At 33.1% G+C, this 13,642-nt stretch overlaps 1 protein-coding gene across 24 annotated transcripts in view; it reads left to right on the top strand.

The window, feature by feature from the left end:
* Positions 1-10,627: 10,627 nt before the first annotated feature.
* The window catches only part of LOC18445066 (WD40/YVTN repeat and Bromo-WDR9-I-like domain-containing protein), a 28,511-nt gene continuing 25,496 nt past the window's right edge, over positions 10,628-13,642 (top strand). For 4 of the 24 annotated variants that reach the window (XM_088859018.1, XM_088859015.1, XM_088859011.1 and 1 more), the window contains exons 1-3: positions 10,740-10,917; positions 11,037-11,090; positions 11,156-11,230. The gene's annotated coding sequence lies outside the window, so the exon portion shown is untranslated. Of the gene's footprint in view, positions 11,231-13,642 lie in introns of all 24 variants that reach the window. The other 20 variants (XM_088859013.1, XM_088859009.1, XM_020674037.2 and 17 more) reach the window with 14 other exon arrangements.

Raw genomic sequence — 13,642 nt, 5'->3', positions numbered from 1 at the left:
AATAAAAAATAAATGATTATTTTGATAAGTACATAAACTTCTAATATTTAAGGCGTGTTTGATAACAAGAAGTTTATTCTTGGAAGTTTAGAACTTCTTAATACTATTCAAGTTTCGTGTTTGATAAAAAAATTGAACTTCAAACGAAACTTCAAGGAACTATTCAAGTTCCAATCTTGCTTTAAAAAAAAGTTCCAACCCAAGAGTTGGAACTTAAACTTTGGAAATTTTTTTTATGAAACCCGCACCCTATATATAAAATGTATATATTTTATTATATAATATACAATTTAATATATTATATTATTTTATATAAATAAATATATATATATATATTATTTTATTTTATGTATATTATATAATAAAAATAAAGATTAATAAAATAATTCACTATATAGTATATCTTATATAATACAAATATATATCAATAAAATAAAAATAAAATACACTATATTATATATTATACCATGTTATATATATTATATATTTATGTAATATAAGATACTTTCATATATATATATATATATATATATATATATATATATATATTAGAAATAAATATAAAATACAGTATCTTATATATAATAGTATGTTATAAATATTATAAAATATAATAAATATTTATAATATTATATAATAAAAATATATATTAATAGAATAAATATAAAATACAATGTACAATATACTATATTATTTTATGTAAATATAAAATGATAATAAAAATAAAAAGTACAATATTATGTTATATATATTATAAATTTATGTAAGATAATATATTTTATAAAAAAATAAATATAAAATACACTATGTTATATAAAATATATATTATATATTTATGTAATAAGAAGCTTGGGGTTTCTGTGTTTGATAACATCCTTTGAAAGTTAAAAAGTTTATGGTTTCTATATTTAATAAGCTCCTAGGATCAAGTGACCATTACCACAAATGAGCATCAAGTGACTATTGCCACCTCATCTTAATACATCCCTAAATTTTAATAAGTAAGGGAATCTTGTCCTGCATCAAAACGCCAATGCCAATTTCACATGACAAAATTATACATAAAAAGCAGAATAGGAAAGAAACCTACAAATAAAGAAAAACACTAACCCATTGCTACACAATGGAAGAGGCACACATAAGAAGTATAAAAATTAACTCATATACTGCAAACCCCAATTAAACGTTTACATAAAAAACGGACGACACAATGCATTAAAAGAAAAAAAATCAGAAATAACCAAAAGCAGCATAGACATAAATCAAAAGCAAAAAAAAATACAAAATTTGAGACAAACGGAAACAAAAAATCATAAATCCAGCGTTTCATGTGATCTAGTTTGTGACTTTGATCAAATTATAATTTATTTTCAAAAAAAAGCATCACGACAGAGCATAATGCAAACTAGAGGATACATGATTGTTGCAAATAATTCAGACAAATAAGGAATGATCCTAAGCCTCTTAGATTTGTAGATTCTACAGGCAATCAAAAAATAAGTAAAACTTAACTAATATACAGTAAACCCAAATTCAAATTTAGCATAAAAAAAACACCCAGAAAAAGAAAAAAAAAATGAAAAAAAGAAGGAAAATGAAAAAAAAAAGTAACAACAAAAAACACCAAAACATAAAACAAAAATAAAAATTCGGGAACAAACAAATACCGTGTGTGTAGAGAGAGAGAGAGAGAACGAACAAGTACATGATTGTTCAATCCCCTCGAGTGTTAATTTGTTAAAGGTCTGATTTGGGGGTTTGATGGTGAGAGAGAAAGAGAGAGAGAGAGATTGAGATTTGGGACTGATTTGAAAGTCACAAATACATTTGAATTTAGGGAGAGAGAAAACACTGCTTTAGTGTTAGGGTTTTAGATGGAGAGAGAGATGAGGCGAGGTCACTTTGGATCAGGAAAATAAATGCTCAGCGAGACATCATCTATTGAGTGATTCGATCGGGGTTTGAAGCCTGATGTGATGTGATGATCCATCTGCGCTCGCTCCAGAGAAATCAATAAAATCCTTGAGCTTGCTTTTGCTTTCTCGCTTTTGCTTCAGCTGAAATCGAAGAACAGACGAGAGGGGTTATGCTGTGAAGAGAGGGGTGCTCAACGGTGAAGATGGAAAGATGGGATCGAAGAGGGCTAGGGTTATCGGGGGTTGAAGCTCTAAAATGAAGCTAAGTTTCGGGGGGTGAAGTCCTAAACCAAGTTCTTATTTTAAGTTTCGACTTTTGGCTCGAAACTTTTTTTTTACGCGAGAATAGGAAGATGAACAGTATTGTGGAGTTCTTAATTAAAGTTTTTTTTTTTTATCAAACAAGAAACTTTACAGTAATAAGAGAAGTTCTTTTTTCATCTTTTAACTTCATGTTCTCAAAGTTTGTTGTAGTTTTTTTTTTTTTTATAAACATCAACTTTGGATCTTCAAAGTTAAAAGTTGATATATCAAAAAACATCGAATCAGTAATGTCTAAACTAAAAATATGAGTATAAAATATTAACCCTGCACCTTCAATGTCCCATGTAAGGGCAATTTTGAAGGAAAATTTTTTTTAAAAAAAAAAATAATATAAACGTACCGTCAAACTTTTGGAAGATTTATATGATAATGAAAATTTAAAACTTAAAAGGGATATTAGCAAAAAATTCTCTAATATGGAAACTATGAGAGTTACCTTTAAATGCATAGTAGCTTGGTTGGTTACAATGCGATATGAATATACATGCCTGTAGTTTCCCAAAAAAAGCACCTTAGGAAAGTAAAAAAAACAAATTAGAACAAACCAATGGTTTAAAAAACGGATCGGGGACCCAGATCGGGCACCCAAAAAATCGATCCGGATCGGCGAATCGGCGATCCAGATCGGGAATTGAGTGAATCAGTCAGAATAAAGCTTCAAAAAAATCCGAAAAAATTATTAAAATTCATTATAAGTATTTTTTTTTAAGAATTCAATAAGAAATGAGGGTACTCCATTAAGAATTTTCATGTTTTTGAATGAATATGCGAATATTGATATGTTATTTCCCTACATGAACCGCCATTCAGCATTTAATTTACATCACACAAAAGGATAAACATAAAATTATCATGGAATAAGTATATCAACATACATGGACTACAATAAAGCATAAAATTAGTAACATACGATCTAAAAATAAAATTATAGACGACGTTGTTGTTCTTCTTGGTCACGCTGGTGGCATTGATTGAATTCGTTTGACAATTCATTGATTCGATCTAAAAACGAATCATCGATATTAGCAGGCGTCTGACTATTCCCAAATCTGAGTGTTAGTGTTTTGTTGTGTTCCCGATCCAAAATCCCCGAAGCTTGTTCATCCTTCATGCTCACCTGCACTGTCGTGCTCATCCCTGCATTGTTGCTGTTGGGACTCGATATGTGAATAATATGGCTGGGATAGGGTGGCCTCAGAATCATCATCTCTCTCATTTTCTCTTAGATCCCCTTCCCTTATTTTCTCTTAGAACCCCCTTCCCACTCTCCCTCATTAGGTGCAATATCACCGACATCTCCGACGAATTATAAATACGTTGGCTGACTGCTTCCTCTTTCATGCTGCTCATCACTTTCTTCAATATCTTCATCACCGATAGCCTCAATGAATGCTCTCTTGTGTAACACTGGCTCCTTCTCTTCTACTACCATTTGGTCTGCTGTGTCTGTGACAAATATTGTGTCTAAGTCTATCGGCCTATAGTCTTCAAGCTTCCTTCTTATTTGTCGCTCTCTGAGACTTAAATTATAATGAACGTAGACTAGTTTATGAAGCTTCTCAGAAGCGAGTCGATTCCTCCTAGTAGTATGCAACCATTGGAACGTACTCCAGTTGCGCTCACAGCCAGTAGCAGAACATGTCTGGGAGAGCACCTTGATTGCTATCCTTTTTAGGTGAGGTGCATCAGTACCGTATATCTCCCACCATTCAGCTGGATTAAAATGCAAAAAGCATTGTAAGGGCAAGAACAAATCATAAGATTAAATATATGAATGAACAAAATATTAACGAGGGGATAACCTGGATCCATCATAGTTCGAGAATTTCTGGCAAGTCTAGTTCTGAAGGATCCTATAGCATCCCTATACATAGCAAGCTAAAACAAATACATTACGTTTTAGTGCATTATTCCTCACAAATATAACAACTCAATGAAGTTCTTATCCAAATGTTAAATAATACCTCTTGTATTGCTGCTACTGGGTTTCGATGGCTTCTCTCCAACCTTGCAATAATGTATCTGACCCCTTCCATAATCTTGTGGGGTTGTTCAGGTGTCAAATATAAAAAAATTTGGGTTGAAGTAGTAACCTAAAAAATATATAGGTAGAAAAATGTCATTTACAATTTCATTAAAAAATGATTTAAACTGAAACATTATAATGATATAAATATATATTTACCAGCATAATGAATTGGACGTCCAAATTTGGTGTTCCACCTCCTTTCTATAATCTCGATCACTTTACTAGCAAAATTATACTTCTCTCCAATTGCTGATTTTGCCCTCTCAATACCTTCATAAATGATACCCATGGTAGCTTATTGTCAGCATCCACCATTCTTAACACCGTGACCAAAGGGGCAGTGGCCTCTACAACACTGGAACATCGAGACCAGAACTGCCTATTTGAGACTATGTTGTCCACTTTTATACCGGTACTAGACTTCGAGAGGCGGTCATTTAACTACTCTTCACAAGTAAACAATCTCTTTAATGTACCTTCATATTCTCGAATGGAGTCCACAACTAAGTAATCGGTCGCAAAGCGGGTTATGGCAGGCCTGATTATCTCTTTTTTTTTAGAGTGTTCTCTAAACAGAAATAAAATTTTAGAGTGGTTGTATATAAATCTCGACACCAACCTTGCTTCCTCTAGAGTCTCCTTCACAATTTTGATCTCACCGATCTCCTCTAACATAAGATCGATGCTGTGTACAGCACACGGGGTCCATACTAGATGCTTCCTCTTATCCATCAACTTGCTGCCCGCAGAAACACATGCACGCGCATTGTCCGTAATAAACTGGACTACATACTTATCTCCCACCTCCTCCACTATCTGATCATATAGTCGTACGTAGAAGTTTGCATCATTCTTCGTCCCTGATACGTCTTTGCTAGACAAAAAAGCTGTACCTTTTGGGGAATAGGCCACGAAGTTTAAAAACTCCTTTTTGCTAACTTTATTCAACCAACCATCACTCATGAGAGTAATGCCTGTCCTTTGCCAACTCTGTTTATATTCTTCAATCCACTTTTTAACTTCCTCCACCTTTTCATCTAATATTGGCCCACTGAGCTCATATGCCGTCGGGTACCCCGGGCCCGACTCTCTGGATTGTACTGACCATAGGTGGAAAATATGGGCTATTGGCTGCATCAAAGGGAATCCATTTATCGTATAACCATTTACCAACATATCTCCATAACATGTTTCTTGTACCTTTAACCATGCCTTTTAGGGTCATCTGTTGTGACTTAGGCTTTCAGAGAAATGGGTCTTTATGACCATGACCTGCAATACTGGCACTCTTAGGTAACTTATAAACAATTTCTTCAACATCTGATTCTCCTTGATACATATTGCCACCAACCCCTCCATACATATTTGAGCTGGGCCCCCCATACATGCTCGAGCTGGGCCCGCCATGCATATCTGAGCTAGACCCACCATGCATATCTGAGCTAAGCCCACCATGCATGTCTGAGCTAGACCCACCGGGCATTCTAAACCCACGTTCCCTCTGATATTGTTAATGTAAACTCAATCTTGTGACCATGTCCAGCTCATTATTATATTGCTCTTCTGTATCATTCCTGTTTGATGGTGTATATAAACTAGCTATCTTCTCATTCATCCTATGTTTGACAATTTTTTTACCTTTGTTAGCATTAAGAATTGCCGCCATATGTTTTTTTACATTATTAGGGACACTAGTGCATGCAAAAACTTATCCCTTAACCCCTGCCAAGTGTTGCGTGAACCTATGTACCCCACTACTTATCACTCTTTGACTGTAATTACAAATAATTTTATCTTTCTTGTTGGGATCAAGTCTGACCCCATGTTGCCATGCAGGGTCTTCTGCAGATCTTGACATGATTCAACTGTTTTAAGCTGTAAAAAGTATAAAATTAACTTGACAGTTCAAAAAGAAAAATAATCATCATGTGTAGTGATAATACGTTGCGGTAGTTCATGTAGTCATATTTGTTGTTATTTGTTATTGCAAAATACCTTTATTGACAATAATATTTTCGTACATATCAATTACAAACATTCAGGATAATATAATACAAAATGCAAGCTCCAAACATGACTACAACTCAATTATCAAGAACATACTTTTTTTGTATTAAATAATTAATAATAAAAACAATTATTCACAGAGCCAACTAACATCAGTCATTCCAACTAAAAAATTCATGAACAACAGATAAAAAAAATACAGTTTTGCATTAAAAATATAATAACATGCATTTTTTTACATAAATAATCTATCAACATACAATTTTTTCAACAAAAACTTTAACAATAAAAATTTAAAATATGGTTTAATACCTCATGATAATTAAAACCTTGTCACGATTTTCACATCTTTTCAGAAAATCATTATTTTTCAAAAAAATCGATCATGGAAAAAAAAAAAAAAAAAGTACAGCAAACTCAAACAAAAAAAAAAAAAAATTGGGTTTAATACATCACGATAATCAAAACCTTATCATGATTTTCACATATTTTCGGAAAATCATGATTTTTCAAAAAAATCGATCATGGATAAAAAGAAATAAAAAAAAAAGTACAGCAAATTTTAAAAAAATTCGATCATGGATTAAAAAAAAAAAAAAACAAATTTTTAAAAAGTTCGATCATGGATTAAAAAAAAAAAATCACAAATTTTCAAAAAATTCGATCATGGATTACAAAAAAAAATTCGATCATGGATTAAAAAAAGAAAATCATAAATTTTCAAAAAATTCAATCATGGATTACAAAAAATTCGATCATGGATTACATAAAATTTGATCATGGATTACAAAAAAAAAAAACATAAAAAAACAAAAAATTCAATCGTGGATTACAAAAATAGAAAAAAACAATTCGATCATGGATTACAAAAAATTCAATCATGGGTTACAAAAAAAAAAAAAAAAACAAAAAATTCGATCATGGATTACAAGAAAAAAAAACAAACATTTCGATCATGGATTACAAAAAATTCGATCATGGAATACAGAAAATTCTATCATGGATTACAAAAAATTCGATCATGGATTACATAAAATTCGATCATGGATTACAAAAAAACAAAAAACAAAAAAACTCTATCATGGGTTACAAAAAAAACAAAAAACAAAAAATTTGATCATGGATTACAAAAAAAAAACAAACATTTCGATCATGGATTACAAAAAAAAAAACAAACATTTCGATCATGGATTACAAAACATTCGATCATGGATTACAAAAAATTATATCATGGGTGGTTACAAAAATAAAAAATAAAACAAAAAATTCGATCATGGATTACAAGAAAAAAAAACAAACATTTCGATCATGAATTACAAAAAATTCGATCATGAATTACAAAAAATTCTATCATGGGTTACAAAAAATAAAAATAAAACAAAAATTCAATCATGGATTACAAGAAAAAAAAACAAACATTTCGATCATGGATTACAAAAAATTCGATCATGGATTACAAAAAAATCTATCATGGGTTACAAAAAAAAAAATTAAAACAAAAAGTTCAATCATGGATTACAAGCAAAAAAAACAAACATTTCGATCATGGATTACAAAAAATTCGATCATGGATTACAAAAAATTCTATCATGGGTTACAAAAAAAAAAAAAGAACAAAAAATTCGATCATGGATTACAAAAAAAAAACAATTCGATCATGGATTACAAAAAAAAAAAAAAAAAATTCTGTTATTCACAGAGCCATTTTACATAAGCCATTTTAACTAAAAAATCCACCTCTAAGTGAATAAATTACATCCAATTGAGTACATTTTCTGATAAACAACAATATAAGGAATCAAAACCCTAAATTTTTAACACATTATTTCTAATATATCATGAAAAAAAAATCAAAAGGCGGAAAAAAAAAAAAAAAAAACAGCGGATTTTTAGTTCCGTAGACATCTCTGTGTTCATCTCAAAATTCATGCTGTAATTGACCAAATTACATAAAATTGAAAATTTTAAATCATAATAGACACAATAAAGATTAAAAACCCTAATTATTGAACTCATTATCTTCAAAATATGTCGTGAAATAAATCATATGGCGAAAAAAAAAAAAAACCCAAACTTTTTACCTGATTTTGTGAACCGAAGCCTTCAATCTCCAAAAAACTCTGTTTTGCTCAACGATTATCACAAATTTGTAACAAAAGGTTTTGATGCACAGCTTTACGATCAAAATGCCTACAAATTTTGAAAGATTCGTGTCCTATTTGGCATGAAACACAAGGAAAGGCGGAAACCCTAAAAATGCAAGTTTCGTTATCCAAAACACCAAAATTTTCAACCATTTAATCCTCATAGAAGCTGAATAAAGCTGTTTACAGCCTGCAAATTAGATCACATGCCAAAAAAAACAAGAAAAATGATCAAAAAATGACAAATTTCGAAGAATCCCGTGAAGAACACTGTGCAACCCGTGTTCTTCACGAACTCGCCGATTCCGTACAGTGAATCGGCGAGTCACTGTACAAAATCGTCCGGTTCTCTCTAGAACCGGACGATTCCCGTTTTTTTAACCGATTTGATCCCCCCATGTCGATTTTCGAGTCGAACCGGGCGAGTCCGGTTGGAGTCGGCGTTTTTTTAAACACTGGAACAAACAGTCAATACACTACAAAATCAGGCCTTGATATACTTTGTTGGATTTAATTGCTATTTATGAATGCGAGCTGAGCACCGAGCTTAAACATGGAATAAATGCTGAACAATGAACAATAGTGGGAAATCTCGTGAAAAGTAATAATGAACTTTCCCAAACGCTAAAAAAAAAAAAAGTAGTTATTTCCTCAAAAGGTTGACAGGAAATATCATATCAGACATAAAATAAAATGCAAATTAGAAAAATAAACTCGTGGATAAATATATTATAAGAGTAGAGACATGATTCTCTCAAGTGTTATTGGTAAAATGTTGTGTTGCTACCAAAAGAAGGTGATTATTTTGATTTTTTTGACAAACTTCGAGAATTTGAATCCTTTACCTCCCTAACCCACAAAAATATTCTACCACCAAGCTGAAACTTAAGAAATGATATTTTGTTGTGCTTGCTACATCTAATTTTAACTTTTTTAATTATAAATAAATTTACTAAATTCCTCATTTAAGTGTATCTTATGACCCGGGTTTGTTGTCCCAACAATGAAAGAACCTCATCTTTTATAGCGGAGTTTTGCATGTAAATAGCCTCTCGAGAATCTCGCTGACCAATTGCTTTGCTTTAGCTATATATATATATATATATATATATATAATATTTTCTCAGTTGAAGCCTAAACCCTATTATTAACGACATTTCACTAATGAGTGTATCCTAATTTTGGTGTTACACCTACTAATAGTGGCATGCTAAGCTAACACACCAGCACAACCCTGCAATATCTTTATTGCCACGGGAAAATATGGTCAGTTAACAAGAATGTACATAATCCTATTAGCCTAATTCAGCTCCAAACAAGACCTCGAGTCATTTTTTTTAAGGAGAGGATATGCCATTTTGGCATGTCTAAATATCCAAATAGAGGAATATCAATGCCAATTTTGAAGAGAATAATCACAAGTATGCCACTGCCAATATATATTGACACCATTTTTGAAGAGGCCCTACAAACTCCATTCAAATATTATATTAAGTCATGACAAAAGTGTTATTACATTAAGAAAAATGGAAACCAAACATCTTTTTCGAAAGTGGATGTTTGGTGCAACTATTCCTTTCCTCCTTCTCTTTGGTTTATTTTTCTATCTTTTCTACTTCATGTGTTTTTCTTTCTTTTATTTTGTTTATTATGATGTCCTTTATCTCTCTTCTACTATATGTATATCTAGGAAATGTATATAATGAGGTTATTTATTTTTTATACAAAAATGTCACAATCATTATTTACTATTAGATTTGAAATTGGGTAGTTGATGTTGTATCATTATTTGGACATAAAATCTAAAATAAAAATTATCAAATATTGCGACACTTTCATTTATTGGATTTCACATCTAATGGCAAAAAATCATTGTGTCTTCTTTATATAAAAAATAAATGATCTCACAATATACAATCCTGTATACAAATTAGCATGTGATAGCGTGTATGCAAATGTGCATCTTCTTTTCCTTCTGTTTTTTTTTTTAATCTCTTTTTCATTAGTTTTTCCTCTTTACTCTCTCTCGACCTTTATAGGAGGGCACTTACTAAGAAAATTAAAAATCCAAAATGGAAAATTTTAAAAATTGAAAGGGCGTTTGCGTCATTCAACAGTCATCTGGGCATTTACGTAATTTCCAGCCGATGCAAGGTTCAAAGACAGATGGAAAGGAAATAAAACCTACGAAGAGAGAATAAACGAGAAAAGCGTAAAAAAACTGATTTCCTCATAAAATAATAATATCTTATTTTTCGATTTATTTTATTTTTCTGATAAATCGAAGAAGCCGAATAGGTGCGGCTTCAAAAAGAGAGGGCCTTTGTGGGTATGGGTCAATAAGAAGCCCATGGTTTGAAAATGCTTTCTTCAAGCCTCTGCAACTCCCCTTCGCGTATCTTATTTATTTCTCTATGTATTCTCTATCTATTTTTGCGCCTTTAACGGAGTTTTAATCCGTATCTCTGCCCTAGATTTCTCATTTTTTTCTCAGAAGGTGCGGCTTCTCTGGTTCTTGAGAATCTTAAGGATTGTTTCGAATTTTTCCATTCTTGTGTTGTTATTAGAGCAGATTAGTTGAGAATAATATTGGAGTTGTCTTGTTAATGGACACAGATCGCATCTAGGGTTTTGGCCTCGGCCTCTGGTTATATATTGTGGTTTTTGGAGGTGAGTGGAGAAGGATTTTTGTTATTATTGGTTGGTTGAGGCGTTAATGGATGCATGCATAACAGGGTTTTGGTGGCGAAGTTGCAGAGGATTGGGGGTTTTATGTCGAGCTTCTGAGGAAATTGGGATTGAAATATAATGTGAGTTCTTGTCTCTGATTCTGATTTGGGCTTTATTTATTTCATTTGCTTAGTTTGGATTGATGAACTGTTTTGAGGGGAACTTAAGAAACCCTAATTTGTTTTGTTTAGAGGCATTATGTGGGTTTGGGAATAAATTTGGTTTTTGTGGATGCATAGTTGTAATGTATGCATAACCTTTGTAGACATGGTCATTAATCTCCTGCATTACAGGATCATGCATGAACTCAATCAGCACGAATATATATAGTTTCTATCTGTTTATTGGAGTTGATGCATGATGTGTATTTGTCATGCTTTTACTTATACGTATTTGTATGGTATCTCTTGTACATCACAAACCTTTCAAATAATCCCCCACCCCACCAAAGCAACAAAAGAAAGAGCATTCTTTTGAACATTGATTTCATTGTCTAAATTATATTGCATATGGTCATCACCGTTTGTGTAGTTTCCCATATTCTCTTGTAGATTTTGGTATTAGAGGATTAGAGATCGGGTATCAGTTTCCGTGGAATGCAGAACACCCAGGCTTGTAGACATTTTGTATGGCAACGCTATTGTATGTTTCTTTCGTCTTTATTATCTCTTCTGATCATGGATAGGCAGGTGCATTTCAGGTTCCAGAATCATATAGGATGGATGTGGAACCAGGGTCAGGAGTTAAACTGAGTCTGATTAATACCTCTATTCATACTCTGACATTTTCTTTTGAACTTGAGGGGAGGTGTATGTGGAGAGGTGGTAGTGAGAGTTACGATTATAGATTCATGAGGTGGGAGTCTGTTTCTTTCCTGAAGAGCCATGTTGTTTAGTTGCCTAAGATCAAATGGTCTAGCACTTGGGTAACCTGGGGCATTGTGGTTTAGATTGTTGTTAAAGAAATATGGGTGTTAAAGAACTCATTGGGGGATGTAGATACGGAGGAACGTAAGAACATGGTTTTTGTGCATCGAAGTGCTCTTTTATATAAAGAAGAATAATAGGAAAAAGGAAGCTACTCATGGGATTGGTGAGAGAGTAAAGTTCTTCTCTACTCAGATGTGTGGTGTGGTACCGAGTCCTTGATTCTCCTCTTCCTGCATTTGGCCAGTTTTGCTTTTGTTCTGGTGATGTCAGTCTAATATTATTGGAAGGGGGACATTCATCTCCAGAAATATGTATTTGGTAGACTCCAAATAACTAGTTTGTGTTGGTAGCAGGAGAAATTTGTGGACCTTTTCTGTAAACGGTATACCACACCATTAGGATCTTGAAATTCTTCGTAAAATTTGCTGTGAGTCAGTGTAAGGACTCACAGAGTCTATTCCTGTATGCTGTCTAGTGGTTCTATACATTGTGAAATGTTCACTTTGGATGTATCCTTGGACATGTGGAAAGAGATAATAGTATGATCTTTGCTTTTTGAATTGGATGAGACCTGGGAATGTAACAAGTTCGTCATTTCATGGACCCAAGCAATAATCAATAAGTGTAGTGTCTTTGTAGATCAAATGACTTCAGTCTGGAGTGGATCTGATGCCCAAGGGGGTTCTTATGCGTCTCAATTTTGATGGCAGATTAAAGGGAAACCAAGTCCATGTCCCACCCACCCTCCTGGAGTGGTAGCTCAGTTGGAGACAAGCTAGGTACGGTTGTTAAGACATTTGTGGGTCCCTTTGGGGCCGGCAATGCTACCGTGTAAAAAATGGAATCTCACTCAAGTGGCTTGCCTTAGGTCTTGTTTCTCTTTCTCTGTTATGGTGATTTTCTCAGTGTCACTGCATTCCCGTGGACATAAACTAATTTCATGGAGGAATTTTCTAAAAGACAGAACAGAGCGTCAATCCCCCATCTCTGTCTTTGGAGAGGCCTATGACGAGGTGGATTCCCTTGCCTGTGAGGGAGTTCTGATGGATTTGGTATGGAGCAAGTCATTGTTTTGTTAACTACATAAAGTCAGTACAAGGGCGATGGATTTTATCAATCTAACTGAGGCCTCCTTGATAAATCTGCAGAATATGGTTGTGCAGTGACCCCACTTCTTGATCTTCCTTAGTCAAATGAGATTCAGCATGATTCCTCACTGAACCTTACCCATGAATCAATTGTTTCTTCGCTTATTTCAGATTCACTGACAGCTTTAGGCTTCTATATACTTTATCCCTGTTAGGTACTCACGGCCACCTTTGAATCTGTATTCCAGCTAGACTGCTCCATTCTAGTACCTAAACATGTTTTAGTGATCTACAGTTTGTTGATCTTTGTGTTCTTCCTTGCCAAACTTTCTTGGATTGTTTGGCTCACTTGTAGAGTGTTGCTGAGGAGTGTTTTTAGTTACTGCCACCATTTCCTTCAATCATTCGATCTTTAAAATCTTTAGTCTTGAGTTTTTCAGCACTTCAACTGCAGTATGGTGCTCAAAAGTTTCCT

This window comes from Amborella trichopoda, chromosome 2 (genome assembly GCF_054954075.1).
Source record: "Amborella trichopoda isolate Santa Cruz 75 chromosome 2, AtrichopodaSantaCruz75HAP2 v2.0, whole genome shotgun sequence".
Lineage (NCBI taxonomy): Eukaryota > Viridiplantae > Streptophyta > Magnoliopsida > Amborellales > Amborellaceae > Amborella > Amborella trichopoda.
The sequence above is the reverse complement of the archived record's forward strand: the minus strand, read 5'-3'. Positions and strand labels throughout refer to the sequence as shown.